This window comes from Hypanus sabinus, chromosome 9 (assembly GCF_030144855.1).
Source record: "Hypanus sabinus isolate sHypSab1 chromosome 9, sHypSab1.hap1, whole genome shotgun sequence".
Lineage (NCBI taxonomy): Eukaryota > Metazoa > Chordata > Chondrichthyes > Myliobatiformes > Dasyatidae > Hypanus > Hypanus sabinus.
The window spans coordinates 60,051,666-60,067,907 of record NC_082714.1 but is presented as its reverse complement, the minus strand read 5'-3'; positions in this window follow the sequence as shown (position 1 = coordinate 60,067,907).

The following is a 16,242-nucleotide window of genomic DNA, read 5'->3' as shown; positions in this document are numbered from 1 at the left end:
CCAGGATTTCTAAAAATGATGGGAAATCTCATTGAAACATGTAAAATATCATCAGATGCTGAGAAACTTGAGAATCTAGAACCAGTGCCCATTGTTTCAGAAGAAGGAATTGAGTGTTAAGGGCTAAGATATGGAAAAACTTATTGAAAAAATTGCTATGGATCTTTACAGGTTTCTCCTCCAGATATTCAACTAGTATTTATAAATGAGAAAGATTTTGAGTTTTAAGTAAATACAGAGACTATTGGGATAAAGTAGGAGAGTGAAGTTGGTACATAAGCCCTAACAACACATGTGTTGCCTTGTTCAGTTCACTTGGAACTGGTGGAAAGTTTTCACAGACACAATTTCTGTAGCAAGAACATCTCTCCACTGACAGATACCAAACAAAGATATTCCCTGCAGCTCACTGATTGAGCATCATCCCAGAAAACAAGAATAAAATAGACTTGGAATGGAAGAAATCAAAAGCTCAGAATCAGGTTTAATATCACTGGCATACGTTGTGAAGCTTGTTGTTGTTGTTTTGTGACAGCAGTACATTGCTATACATAATAATGAAGAACTATACATTATAATAAGAAATATATATATATATATAATTAAATAAATAGTGCAAAAAGAGAGCAGAAAAAAGAGAAAAAGTGAGGAAGTGTTCATGGGTTCATTGTCCATTCAGAAATCTGATGGCAGAGGGGAAGAAGCTGTTACTGTAAAGTTTGGTGTGTGCCTTCTGGCTCCTGTACCTCCTCCTTGATAGTAGCTATAAGAAGAAGGCATATCCTGGGTAGTCAGCATCCTTAATGATGGATGCTACATTTTTGAGGCATTGCCTTTTGAAGGTGTCCTCGATACTGAGGAGGCTAGTGCCCATGATGGAGTTGCTGAGTTTACAACTTCCTGCAGCTTTTCTGATCCTGTGCAGTGACCCCTCTATGCTAGATGGTAATGTAATCAGTTATAATGCTCTCCACATTTACAAGAGTCTTTAGTGACATATCAAGTCTCCTCAAACTCCTAACGAAATATAGCTGCTGTCATTCCTTCTTTGTAATTGTATATATATGTCGAACCCAGGATAGATCTTCGTAGATGATGACAGCGTTGAAATTGCTCACCTTTTCCACTGCTGATCCATCAACAAGGAACAGTGTGCGCTCCCACAACTACTTCTTCTCAAAGTCCGCAGTCAATCCCTTGGTTTCACTGAAATAGAGTGCAAAGTTGTTGTTGCAATACCACTCAACTACCTGATCTATCTTACTCCCGTACACCTTATCATCACATCTGAAATTCTGCCAATAAAGGTTGTGTCACCAACAAATTTATAGATGGCGTTTGAGCTGCCCTTAGTCATGGATATAGGGAGAAGAGCAATGAGTTAAATAAACTCACATCCTTGAGGTGCACAAGTGTTGATAGTCAGCAAGGAAGAGATGTTATTTTCGAACCACATGGGCAGTGATCTCCTGGTGAGGAAGTCAAGGATCCAGTTGTAGAGGGAGGTACAGGGGCCCAGGTTTGCAGCTTCTTGATTAGAACTGAGGGGATGCTTGTGTTGAATACTGAGCCATTATCAATAAACAGCAGCCTGATGTAAGTATTGCTATTGTCCAGCTAATCCAAGGCCAAGTGGGGAGCTAGTAAGATTTCACCCACTGTAGATCTATAGAGGCGATAGGCAAATTGCAGTGGCTCTAGGTACTTGTTTAGGCAGGTGTTCATTCTGACCACAAGCAACTTCTCAACGCACTTCATCACAGATGTGAGTGCCACTGGTTGATTGTCACTGAGGTAGATCACCATGCTCTTCTTGGGCACCGGTGTGATTGTCGCCCTTTTGAAGCAGATAGGAACCTTCAACTACGGCAGACAAAGATTGAAGATGCCCTTGAACATTCCTGCCAGTTGGATGGCACAGGTTTTCAGTGCCCTACCAGGTACACCATCAGGGCCTGACGCCTTGCAAAGGTTTACTCTCTTAAAAGATGTTCCAACCTCAGCCTCCAAGACAAAGATCACAGGGTCAGCAGATGTGCAGGGATGTGCACAACAGTAGTTTTATTCTCCCTTTCAAAGCCTGCATAAAAGGTGTTTCACTCATCTGGGAATGAAGTATCACAGCCATTCATGATTTAGGTTTTGCCTTTTAGGAAGCAACAGTCTGCAGATCTTGCCAGAGCTGAGATACATTCAATTCTGTCCCTAACTCATCAGAAGTGTATACTCACTCTTAAAATAGCTTTTCATAGGTCGTACCTGGACTTCTTGTATAGTTCTGGATCATGGTCTTGAATGTGACAGATTCTCTTGGCTTTCAGTTTGGATATATGTGGTATGTTCTCAAAGGCACACACTCACCCACACAGTTCTTGATGAAGTTGGTGATAACCGTGGTGTATTTTCTCAGATTCAAAGATGAATCCCTGAATATTGTTCAGCCCAACGACTGAAAACAGTCCTGTCAGTGCTCCTCCATCTCCAACGACCATACCTTCTTGGTCCTCACCATGGGTGCTGCGGTCTTTAGTCGCTGCCAACGTGCCGAGTGATGAACTACAACCAGCTGATGGGACTTACCGAAGTGAGAGAATTACAATGACTCTGGGGGAAAAGAATTCAACCCAATGTTTAGACCACAGTCAGAGTAGGTAGCCCTGGCCAGTATATCATATACAGTACTGAGAGAGTTTTACACTGCCAGCAAGATCTTGAATAGATCCCCCAAGTGAATGTAACAGATCCTGTCCTGCGATTTCCAAGCAGAGCAAGGTACTGCTAGTGTCTAGGTCAATATTTATCACCCACTCAACATATCAAAAGGCAGTTTAAAGGTTCATTTACCATACTGTTGATTGCAAGACACAGCTATGCTTAAAAAAGTTGCCCCAATTGCTTCAATCTGGCAGTGTCTACACCTCAAGTACTTGATTGGCTGCCAGCCAAGAAGGGGCTAAGCCCATAAATATCTTCGATACCAATAACGCAAGGGTTTACTTTAAGGTCAACTGCCGGTTCACTGTAAGTCTCTGCTCAATTGACAGTGGGTAGCTAGTTACAAGGTTAGAGCATTCTCTCAACCCGAGGCTGTGTCAGGCCTCTATTTCATTTCATTTTTCTTCCTGTAAATGAAATATTTTCTACCCTCTAAGCACAGCAGGTTTCTCGATAGTTGTGGAATTCACTCTGAGTGTTTCTGATAAATTCAATTGTCAGGAAAACCTTGGATTCCAACCAGGAACCTGTAATCTGTGTGGAACATGGATTAACCATTGAGATGCCATGATGTTGAAATAAAAGTGATGTATTTAACCTCATCTGCAAATAGTTTTGATGAACAACTGATTTCACTAGAAATTAATTTGTTCATTCAGACACCTTGAATCTGTTTCTTTTTCCATCATTTGACTGAAAATCTTTATGTTAAATATTAGGTCATTCACAAGCCTGCTTCCTAAAATAGTTCTGATTGACGTCAAGAGACTCTGGAGATTATAAGTATCCTGCGCTGGCAGTTTTATTTTCCTCTGCTGAAATCTGCTCTGAACAGCAGCACCTTATTTAAAATCTGAAGTTATTTTTTAGCTTACCTTGCTTAACATCTCTGTTACCTAGTTAGCTTCCTGACTCAACCCTAAGCCTTCTCCTGTCCTAGCTTGTTAACTGCTACAGGTAAACTGAAAAACAAATGCAGTCTTCGCATGAATCTCTGTCTCATGTCTGGACCTCCTGCCACCACCACACATGTCCACCTGTTCTCATGTACCATCGACAGTTGTTAAATATGTCATGTTCTGAATGTGATGGACAAGCCAACTAAATCTTGCATTTATCCACTGCCTTTGATGTATTGAACAAACAGTTCACAGGAGAATTGTCAAACAAAATTTGGGACTGAGCTATGTAAGGAGATATCAGGGTGTGTGATCAAGTGCTTGGTTAAAGGGAGCCTTAAAGGAACATTTGAGACAGATACAGGGTTATGAAGGAAGGCGCACTGATTCACCAAACCATTAACCCAATCATTCCTACTTCTCTCCTGTGTAGCATAGCTTTATAAATCTTTCCATCTATTATTCATTTTAAAACTGTATTTGCTCTAGTTTAAGGGTTTGTGTTCTGGATTATAAGAAGGCATGGCTGAGAAAACTTGCCTCTGCTTATGTTATAGTGCCAGTTGCCTCCAAGCTGTGTCTTCTGATTGCCGATGAACTTGCCAATGCAAGCCGCCTCTCTATGTTTACCTCAGCAAAATCTCTCCAATTAAGAATAATTCTTCTCCAGGCTATCCACACTTCTGAGGGATTATCTCCATGGAAATAGAGGTGATATGAGAGCCTAAGAGATTTAGCAAGGATATAAAGAGGCAGGGCACTTTCCAGTATCAGTGACCAGAATCTGGAAGTTTAACTAGCAATTGAGCCAATGAAATTGGGATTCAAAACATTGACTGTTCATTTCCATTCATAGGTGCTGCCTGACCTACTGATTTCCTCCATTATCTCATGTGTTACTTCAGATTCCAGTATCCCCAGATTCTTGTTGCTCCAAAGGATGTTGGGAATATGCAGATGGCTACTCTCAAAAAATGGTAAAGCTGTCATAGGGTACTAGGAAGTGGAGAGGAAATAAGGTAATGGGCAGAGTTTGAAATCAGTGATGTGGATCTTGAGGGTATTAGAAGAGATTAAAAGGTGAGATATAATGACATCTCCAGAGGCAGGTGGAGTATGAAAGCGCTTCTAACCCTCAACACGAGAGATTCTGCAGTTGTTGGATATCTAGATCAACACACACAAAATGCTGGAGAAACTCAGCAGGTCAGGCAGCATATGAATAAGCAGTCAATATTTCAGGCTGACACCCTTCATCAGAACTGGAAAGGAATGGGGAAGGTGCCAGAATAAGAGGGTGGGAGAGGGGAAGGAAGTCAAGCTAGAAGGTAATAGGTGAAGCCAGGTGAGTGGGGGAGGGGATGAAGTATAAAACTGGGAAGTGATAGGTGGAAAAGGCAAAGAACTGAGGAAGAAGGAATCTAGGAATCTGGTTGGAGAGGAGAACAGACCATGGGAGAAAGGCAAGAAGGAGGTCTACCAGGAGATGTGACAGGCTGTTGAGGAGAAGAATGTAGATCAGAGTGGGGAACTAACAAAGGGAGGAGAGGGGAAATGATTATCGTAAGATGGAAAAATCAAAATTCATGCCATTAAGTTGGAGGCTACCTAGATGGAATATGAGTTGTTGCTCCTTCAACCTGAAAGTGGCCTTATCATGACAGAAGAGGAGGCAATTGACCGATGTGTCAGAACGGGAATAAGCATAAGAATTAAAATGGTTGGCCACTGGGAAATTCTGCTTTTTGCAGTAGAACAGAGGTGCCTGGCAAAGCAGTCCCACAATCTGCGTTAATCAATGTAGAGGAGGCCCCATCGGAAGCACCAGATACAGCAGACAAATTTGCAACAGATTTGCAGGTGAGGTGTTGCCTCATTTGGAAGGACTGTCTGGGGCTCTGAATGGAGGTGAGGGAGGCAGTGAATGGGCAGGAGTAGCTCTTCTGCCTCTCACAGGGATAAGTGCCAAGAGGAAGATTAGTGGGGAGGGAAGAATAGACAAGGGATCACAAAGGGAGCAATCCCTAAGGAAAGCAGAGAGTGGGGAGGGAGGAGATAAAGATATGTTTGGTGATAGAGTCCCATTGAAGATGGCGGACGTAACAGAGAATGATGGAGAGGCTCATGGGGTGGTAGGTGAGGACAAGAGGAACACTAGCTCTGTCCTTGGCACAGTAAACTCTGCCACCTGTTCTGCCTGCAGGTACTTGATGCCATGTTACCTCAGTTACCTTGTTCAGAGCTGCTACCTGCTGGATTCCCATCTATTTCCCTGCTCCAGTTTCTCCAGAGAGAGAACCCGAAGCCAGAACCTTCCTGTGCCCTGAGCCCTCTAGAAAGTGTTTATGGATTGGTATTGGAGAGGGAGCGATAGAGTGGGGCAATGCGTTTGGATACCAGACTCAGCTAGGAAGCTTTCCCTAGATGCATAAATAGCTGGTGTCAGCATTCAGCATACAAAGAATCGGCAGCAGGAACCTTCTAGAATTAAATCTGGTTAAGTTCCAGCAGCTGCTGTGGGGATGAAACTAAACTGCCAAAAGAGAAGCACCTTGGCCTTGCTATGACACATGTATCAGGTCTGATGCAGGCCTGGAAGTTAAGTTTAGGGGGCAGCACGGTAGTGTAGCAGATAGCATAATGCTTTTCAATGCCACCAACCCAGGTTCAATTCCTGCCACTGTCTGTATGTTCTCCCCATGACTATGAGGGTTCCCCCCAGGAGCTCTAGTTTCCTCCAACGTTACAAAGTTGTACGAGTTAGTAGGTTAATTGGTCGCAAGGGTGTAACTGGGCAGTACTGGCTTCTTGGGCCAGGAGGGCCTGTTACCATGATGTATCTCCAAACTCAAATCTGTAAAATAAATAAATTAAACAAGATTGAGAACTTGTGATCTAGGTTTGATGTTGAGCATTGATCCACATACAGCAGGCTTCCCCTAGCCAGCTCATTAACTCAGCAGCATCATTGTAGAGAAAGGGCAATGGAATAATACAACACCACCAGTATGTCTCCCTATAACACTACATTTATCAAACACTGAAAAGTTGTTTCATTTGCTGTGATGAACTGTTTGCATCAAGGAAGCGAGGAGCAGAAAATTTGGAGTTAACCCTCACCCACCTAATGAAACTTTGGGATTAACGTGTAGAGTTGTTTCTATTCAATGATTTAGTTTAGCTCAATGATCATCATTGGTCTATGAATCAAAGGTATCACGAACTTAAGATCCACTCCAGAGACTGCTGCATTATCATTGAGCTGAGTATCTGGTGCCAGGACTGTGGGAATGGCTGCATAATATTTTTGAAGACATTAAATTAACCTCTTGTTCTACCCTCTCAAGTGAACACCAACATCTCATCTCACCATTTCATAGAAAATCCTATGTGTCCTGGTCAATACTCGTTTTCCAGCCTGTACCATAAGCAGTCCATCTGGTCATTTTTACATGATTTTGCTGTGGTGCGTAAATTGTGTACTGAATTTTCTATGTTACAGAAGCAGCAAATTTCAGATGTCCTCCCTTGGCAGAAGAGTGTTATGGGACACCCAGGTGTGATGAAGGACATGCTGGAAATGCATGTTTTCTCACACCGTTTATTGCTCTCTTTGAGATGAAGTATCAATGGTGAGGTAGTAATGGGGAACTAAGAAATGACAGTGGAATTTAATGAGTACTTTGCATCTGTCTTCACTGTGGAAGACACTAGCTGTGTGCCAAAGATCCATGAGTGTCAGGGAGCAGGATAAGTCACCTGGACCAGATTGTCTACATCCCGTACTCCTGAGAGAGGTTGCTGAAGAGAGAACGAATGCATTGGTCATGATTTGTCAAGAATCACGTGATTCTGGAATGGTTCCAGAGGACTGGAAGATTGCAAATGTCACTCCACTCTTTAAGAAGAGAGGAAGGCAAAAGAAAGGAAACTATGGGCCAGTTGGATTCAATTATTTAGGATGAGGTTTCGGGATACTTGGAGACTAATGATAAAATATAAAATGATATGTAAAAAATATAAATGATAAAATAAATCAAAGTCAGAATGGTTTATGTAAAGGGAAACCTGAAAAACCTGTTAGAGTTCTTTGAGGAAGTAGCAAGCAGGTTGGATAAAGGAGAGGTAGTGGATGTCATTTACTTGGATTTTCAGAAGGCGTTTGATAAGGTGCCACACTTGAGGCTGCTTAGCAGGATAAAGCCCTATTGTGTTACAGGAAAGATACTGGCATGGATAGAGGAATGACTGGCAGGCAGGAAGCAGTATGTGGGAATAAAAGGGGCCTTTTCTGGTTGGTTGCTGGTGACTAGTGATGTTCCTCAGGGGCCTGTAATGGGACTGCTACTTTTAAAAATGTTTGCACTTGATTCGAATAATGGAATTAATGGCTTTGTGGCAAAGTTTGTGGATGACATGAAGCTAAGTGGAGGGGTAGGTAATGCTGAGGAAATAATGAGATTACAGCAGGACTTAGGCAAATTGGAAGAATGGGCAAAAAGTGGCAGATGGAATACAGTGTTGGGAAATGTATGATCATGCATTTTGGTAAAAGGAATAATAGTGCAGACTATTATCTAAATGGGGAGAAGGTTCAAACGTCAGAGGTGCAGAGGGACTTGGGAGTCCTCATGCAAGATCTCAGAAGGTTAATTTACAGGCTGAGCCTGCAGTAAAGAAGGCAAATGCAATGTTGGCATTTATTTCAAGGGGAATAGAATATAAAAGCAGGTAGATAGTGCTAAGCCTTTATAAGACACTGGTCAGGCCACAAATGGAGCTATTGCCAACAGTTTTGCGCCCCATATCTCAGAAAGGAAGTGTTCTCATTGGAGTCGAGAGGATGTTCACGGGGATGATACTTGAAATGAAGGGTTAACATATGAGGAACATTTGACAGGTTTGGAACTCACTAGAATTTAGAAGAAAGTATGGGAATCACATTGAAATCTCCCAAATGTTGAAAGGACTAGATTGGGTGAATGTAGAGAGGATGTTTCCAGTACTAGAGGGCACAGCCTGAAAATTGAGGGGTGACCTTTTAGAACAGAGGTAAGGAGGAAATTTTTTAGCCAGGGAGTAGTGAATATGTGGACTGCTCTGCCACAGACAGTGGTGGAGGCCAAGTTCATGGGTATATTTCAGATGGAAGTTAATCATTTTCTGATCGGTCAGGACATCAAAGGATCTGGTGAGAAAGCAGATGTATGGCGTTGAGTAGGATCTGGTAACAGCCATGATGGAATGGCAGAGCAAATTCAATAGACAATAGACAATAGGTGCAGAAGTAGACCATTCGGCCCCTCGAGTCTGCACCGCCATTCTGAGATCATGGCTGATCCTTCACTATCAATACCCAGTCCCTGCCTTGTCCCCATATCCCTTGATTCCCCTATCCATCAGATATATATCTAGCTCCTTCTTGAAAGCATCCAGAGAATTGGCCTCCACCGTCTTCCGAGGCAGTGCATTCCACACCTCCACAACTCTCTGGGAGAAGAAGCTTTTCCTCAACTCTGTTTTAAATAACTGACCTCTTATTCTCAATCCATGTCCTCTGGTACTGGACTCTCCCAACATCTGGAACATATTTCCTGCCTCAATCCTATCAAATCCTTTAATTATCTTAAAAGTTTCAATCAGATCCCCTCTCAATCTCCTCAATTCCAGTGTGTACAAGCCCAATCTCTCCAATCTCTCTGCGTAAGACAGCCCTGCCATCCCAGGAACCAACCTAGTGAATCTACGCTGCACTTCCTCAATTGCCAGAATGTCCTTCCTTAAACCTGGAGACCAAAACTGTACACAATATTCCAGGTGTGGTCTCACCAGGGCCCTGTACAAATGCAAAAGGACATCCTTGCTCTTGTACTCAATTCCCCTTGTAATAAAGGCCAACATTCCATTTGCCCTCTTCACTGCCTGTTGCACTTGCTCATTCACCTTCATTGACTGATGAACTAGGACTCCTAGGTCTCTTTGCATTTCTCCCTTACCTAACTCTACACCGTTCAGACAATACTCTGCCTTCTTGTTCCTGCTTCCAAATTGGATAACTTCACATTTATTCACATTAAATGACATCTGCCAAGTATCTACCCACTCACCCAGCCTATCCAAGTCTCCCTGTATTCTCCTAACGTCCTCTTCGCATGTCACACTGCCACCCAGTTTAGTATCGTCAGCAAACTTGCTGATATAGTTTTCAATGCCCTCATCTAAATTGTTGACATAAATCGTAAAATCATAAATTCGATGGGCTGAATTCAGTTTCTATGTCCATGATCTTCTGGTCTGCTTACCATACTTGTTTTTAGAATATTCACGTTGTCACAAAATTTCACCTTCTATCATGTTATAGACCGGTTTTCTTCCTTGCTCTTTCTCCAAACCTTAAGCCGTGCTCCATTTCTAGCTGTGAATGATTTGATCTAAAGTATCCTTTCTCATTCCACAGATGGTGTCTGATTGGCTGGATATTTCAACAAATTGTTGTTTTCATAATCAGACTCAGATAAATTTCAGAAACAGGTTCTTTGGTCCAACAAGTCTGCACTATCAACCACTGATTCACTCTATATTAAAACCATAAGATATAGGAGCAGAATTAGGCCATTTCACCCATTCAGTCTGCTCCATCATTTCACCATGGCTGATCCATTTTTCCTCTCAACCTCTTTCTCTTGCCTTCCCTCCCTCCCCCCCCCCCCCCATATACATTCATGTCCTGACTATCAAGAACGCATTAACCTCTGCCTTAAGTATACCCAATGACTTGGCTTCCACAGCCGTCTGTGGCAACAAATACCACAGATTCACTGCTAAAGAGTCCTGCATCAATATCATTCTCACTACATCCTATCTACCACTGACCAATTTAAAACGATCAATCAACCTACCAACCTACACATTCTTGGGCTGTGGGAAGAAACCGGAGCTCAAGGAGGAAATGTGTGTGGTCACAGGGAGAATGTGCAACTCCATGCAAACAGCACTCAAGGTCAGGTTTAACCCATGGATCAGGTGTTGAGAGGAAATGCTTCTACTAGGTGTGGCAATGTCCTGCAGTTATTTCAGATTCTTTTTTCAAAATCATTCACATTTTTTACTCTTTGGTGAGCTCATGAGTACATTTAAATTTAAAATAAACTGAAAATATTTCACTTGAGTCAGTACTTGAGCGCAGAAACCGTAACTGGTTTTAGAAAGAAACATGGTAAGTGGAAAAGGAAAATAAAATCTACAGATGCTGCAAATCTGAAATTTAAAAAGAAAATGATAGGAATATTCAGCAAATCAGGCAACATCTGGAGAAACAAACAAAGCACTGGAAGAACTCAGAGCTTCTATGGAGGAATAGGGACGGTGTAAGTTTTTAGCTGAGACTTCATATCGGCTAAAGCCTCAGATGAACCATCTATGACCTCAAACATTAACTCAGAATTAACTCAAAACAGCCTCAGAATAGAGGGGTGTCTTTTTAGAAACAGGATGAGGAATTTCTTTAGACAGGGAGTGTTGAATCTGTGAAGTTCATTGCCACAAACAGCTGTGGAGGCCAAGTCTTTATGTATATTTATGGCAGAGGTTGATAGATTCTTGATTAGTCAGGGTATGAAGGGATATGGAGAGAAGACAAGAAATTGGAGCTGAGACGGAAAATGGAACAGACATGATGAAATGGCAGAGAAGACATGATGGGCCAAATGGCCTAATTCTGCTCCTATATCTGACGGTCTTGTGGTCTATGGTTTCTTTCTCTTTCTCCAGGCACTGCTGTTCTTGCTAAGTGTTTCCAGCAAGTACTGTTGGTACACACGAGTTTGGGAACATTTATATTATCAATCCCTATATATTAGAATGATCCAGGGTAGTGAACAGAAGTATTATAAATTAAAAGAAATTAACTCCAAACCACAGGAGGAGAACCACAGCTAGTTGGGGGTTTGGCAGAAAATATACTGCAAGTGTTAGGGAGCATTAATGAGGAGAGATGTGGAGATATTTAGAAAGAGACAGGAGATCAACATTTGTCGAGTCTGAATTCTATATGTCACTTATCAGATGGTATTGTAATAATAGTGGTGTTGTTGATTAATCAAGGCAGCAGGCTGTTAATTTACAATAGATCAAGAAATCACATAAAATGCTTGACAGTTCAAATAAATTTTCTGGAGAATGGGGGTCAAAAGTTATCTTTTCCCTCCTCAGGGCATGTAACTGACCATACAAGAACATATGAAAATAGAAGCAGGAGATGACCAAGCCTGCCCTATCATTCCATATGATCATGGCTGATCTTCCCCAGTCCTCAACTCCTCTTCTGTGCCAATTATTCATAGACCTCAATTCACCAATTTTGTAAAAGTGAGTCTATCTCCTCTTTAAGTATCTCCATTGATCTAGCCTTTGCATAAAGAATGTCAGACATACACCACCCTCTAAGAAGAAATTCTTACACACTACAGTTTTAAGTTACGTCTCTTATTTTGAAATTCTGTTCTTTTATACAAAACTCCCTGATTAGTAGAGACATCTCAATATCTCTTTTATGTCCCCAAAGTATTAGTTATGTTTCAATAAGATCTCCCTTCTTTCTTTAAATGCCAAAGAATACAGATCCAACTTCTTAGTCTGCTGATGATAGGAGAACTTTCTAATCTCTGGAATTAACCTGGTGAGTCGCTTCTGGACTGTTTCCAATGCAGTGTATACTCTCTTAAATAAGGAAACCAAAACTGTGCATTGTACTCCAGGCAATGTCTCACCAATGAAATGTGGATATTGAATAAGGACAATGTATGGAGAAAGGGTCTGCAGGGAACTTTCCATCCTTTACAATCCTCAGTTCCCACCCTACTAAGAGCTAAAGGTTCAAAATGAATCATGAAAAGGACAGAGATTATTTAATATGATTGATCTCCCATACTTTCTGTCGGGTAATGTAATTACCAATGAAAATAACAAATAAGCACTGGATACGCAAATACGAGAAAATCTTCAGATGCTGTAAATTTAAGCAACACGCACAAAATATAAATATAGATGATGGTAAGTTGTATTGCTCCAGGAGTTGATTCCTAATAGTGTTTTTTTTTCTTTTTCTTTTTCTTGTAGTTTAGTGGGGTTTCTTTTTTTTTAGTAAGTTGAGGTTCCCTTTTTCCCTTCTTTTCTTTATAAAAATTCTTTTTTTCATTATCATATATTATCCTTTTTTGATAAGTTTTTTTCAGCTTTATTAATTGTATATATATCAACTTGTTGAACTTTTGTGCCATTTTATAGCTGTGGAAGATTATGTATCAATAAAAAGATTCTAAAAAAAAATCCTCAGTACTATTGACTGTACTTCTTCCTATAGATGCTGCCCGGCCTGCTGCGTTCCACCACCATTTTGTGTGCGCGTTGAATAAGCATTGGATGTTCAGCTCCCAATATATTGCTTTCATTTTTAATTCAAGGTATGAAAGCATTAAACTTCAGGTGACCATTTTTTCATAAGGGACTTATTCCTTTATTTTTGCACTATTTATTTGTTTGTTTATTTATTCATTCATTTATTCTTTTTTTTGTGACTTACAGTATTTTTTATGTCATTACACTGGAATGTTGCCATGGAACCAAAAAAAAATCATAAGTCAGTGATAATAACTCTGACTCTGATGTGAATTGGGAAGCTGCAGAAAAGACTGCTGAAGAACCTATTCCAGGAGTAGATCTCAAACTTGCCTGGGTTTGAAAGATACATCCTTGATTGATTACTGAGTTTTCATTTGCTTTAGCATTCTATTAACTTGAACTATTGGGAAACATCTTGAATCTTCTCTAATCATTCAAGCATCGTAGAAAGATCTTTCATTGGGAACTACCATCACTTGATAAAGCAATTGTAACAAGAGAAATGAATTGGGTGGCACATGAAGTAATGAAGGGCCAGAATTAGACATCAGGAGAGAAAATATGGAATATGTGCACAATTTTGCAAGAAATATTTTGCAAGAAATTTTGCAAGACTGTAGAATTTTGGCAGATACATAAAGAAGAGAACAGCAGAAACAACCGTCAGTCCTTTAGAGGCTGGGTAAAGAGAATTGCTAATGGGGCATAAAGAAACAAGAGATGTTAAATACTTTTTATCTGTCTTCCCAACACAACCAAAAGTTGTCCAGTAGAGACAGGTTCATTAGCTCCAGATTTCCCACGATAGGTTGCCTGGAGACTGCAACAAAAATGGACACGAAGAGAGCTGGACTCAACCTCAATTACAGGTGCAGCTCAAAGACACCTACAAGTGGCAACTTCTCAGGAAGGTGACTTTCAAAGAATGTAGAACCTGGAACATAGAACAGTACAACAGCCCACAATGTCAGACAGAACCAGCTAAAAAGAAAATTTAAAAAACATCAGAAACTAATCCCCCTACCTACACCATCTCCATACCCTTCCTTCTTCCTCAGATTCATGTGCCTATCTAAACTTTTTTTAAAAGCCTCTAAAGTATTTGCTGTACCATCATATCAGGCAGTGCATTCCAGGCATCCATCACTCCCTGAGTAAAAAAATTACCCCTCACATCCCCTTTGAACCTACCTCCTCTCACCTTCAATGCATGCTCTCCTCTACCATGGAAAAAAAATACTCCCTCTCTACACTATCAATGCTTCACATAATCTTATAAACCCTTATCACAGTGATCCTCACCAGGGGCAAGTACCTCCCTCCTAAGGGGGCAGTTACATCTCCTAAAGGATGTTAAGGGAAACAGAAGTCATCGGGGGTGGGAGGGCGTTCAAGATTCTTGGGGGTGAGAGGGGCCTAACTTGAGGCACGAGACCCGGCCAACCATTAGTAGAGCAGGCATTTCCAAAAAAAATGGAAGAGGCACAGGAACACAGAAAGAACCACAGCTCTGCTGGCAGTGAACACTCATCGTCACAACACATCTGCAACCTCATCCATCCTTAACAACCAAGCAGACATTATTGGGGATGCATGAGTTAGCAACCAGGGTGCTCAACAGTTCCCCTTGACTCACAGAACAGAACAAGTTCATGCAATTTAACAGTTGGTAAGCCAAGTACACCTTCTCAACTTTCCCTATAGATCTACAGAAAAAAGATCACACAATGATACAGTGCTGGCCCGAACCACACGGAGAGGTAGAGCCAATCAGTGAACTTGCTAACCCTGAGAATTCCCCTTGAAGTGTTCAAAGCGACTTTGGCTTCATAGGTGTAGTTAAGAACCACCTTTGGAGATGATGAGACCCTACGTGATTGTCAATCATGCTAACTGGAACAGTATAAGAGGCAACTTGCTGAACACCAGCTCTATCCCGACTAACATTCAGATTCCAATCAGAATCCTTGTCAACATAATTTTTGTTGTTGTGATCATCTTCATCTTCGTCTTGTTGATACTTTGTGTGCCGCTACCATTGTTCCATCCGTGTTTACTCGTTGCCATCATCAACAACCAATAGGCATTCCCCGATTGTGTTAATGTTTAATATAGCCCCATTTATGACGGATAGATACGTACATCACAATCTCCAGGAATGTAAAGGCAGTGAAGCCTTGAATTCGAATCCTGCTGAAAAAACAGAAACTACAGAAAGTACGTCAATATATTGTTACATACCTGGAGTATGGTTTTATTCCGTTCCCGTCAGATCAGTGATGCCCCATGTGTCTTATTTGTAATACTGTACTATCAAATGGAGCCCTGAAATCATCAAGATTGCAGGAACACTTCCGTAAAAGACACACTGAAAAGGCTACTTAGGGTATTACTCAATTCCAGAAGATTAAAGAAGTATTTGAAAAGCATTGCACACTTGTGTCATTTACCAGGAAAGATAAAAATGACCTTGATAGTGGTCTCATTGCTTATAACATTTCCAAAATGATAGCAAAGTGTGGAAAATCTCATACAATTGGTGAAAGAGTAATAATGCCTGCTGTATCAGAAGTGCTCACCACTGTTCTCAAAATGGATACCAGTATTTTATGTAACCCCCTGGGTTGCCTCGGGCTCGCTCAGCTCGTTCTCGTCTAGGGGGAGCAGCCTTCGGCCCCGCCAAACTGGGTAATCAGCTGGTGTGGATGCTGTGTGATGTCCCCACCTTGCCAAAAAACAGACAGTATACCATAAGCGATTAAATGAGTACAATTTATAAAGGTTACTATAACTAAGTGATTAATAATGATACAGTATATATGAAGAGAAAAAGTAAAGCAAAGGCGCCAAACTTATCAAAGTCCAAACCACTTCGTGCACAACCATTGGAGCTCAATTACTGAAGTCTTCTGGCCACCATTCGATCCCCTCCGAACTCCTCGACTCGCAGCTCAGGGCCCTCCGAATGGTCAATCAAGCACATCTAGCTTCATTCCTCCTCCTCAGAGTACCTCCTGGCCTCGGACCCCCGCTTGGTGTCCGTTCCTCGCCCAGCTTACAGCATTGCGTCCTCTCCTTCAACCCCCTCGCGCCGATCTGTCCAAAAGCCCGTCAACAAAAGCTTACAGACTCAGAAGAAAGAACATTAATCTCCATTTGGTTTACAAAGGAATACAATTCTCGTTATCAGTAAATTAGCATTCCTGCTAGTTAACAAAACAAAGAAGCC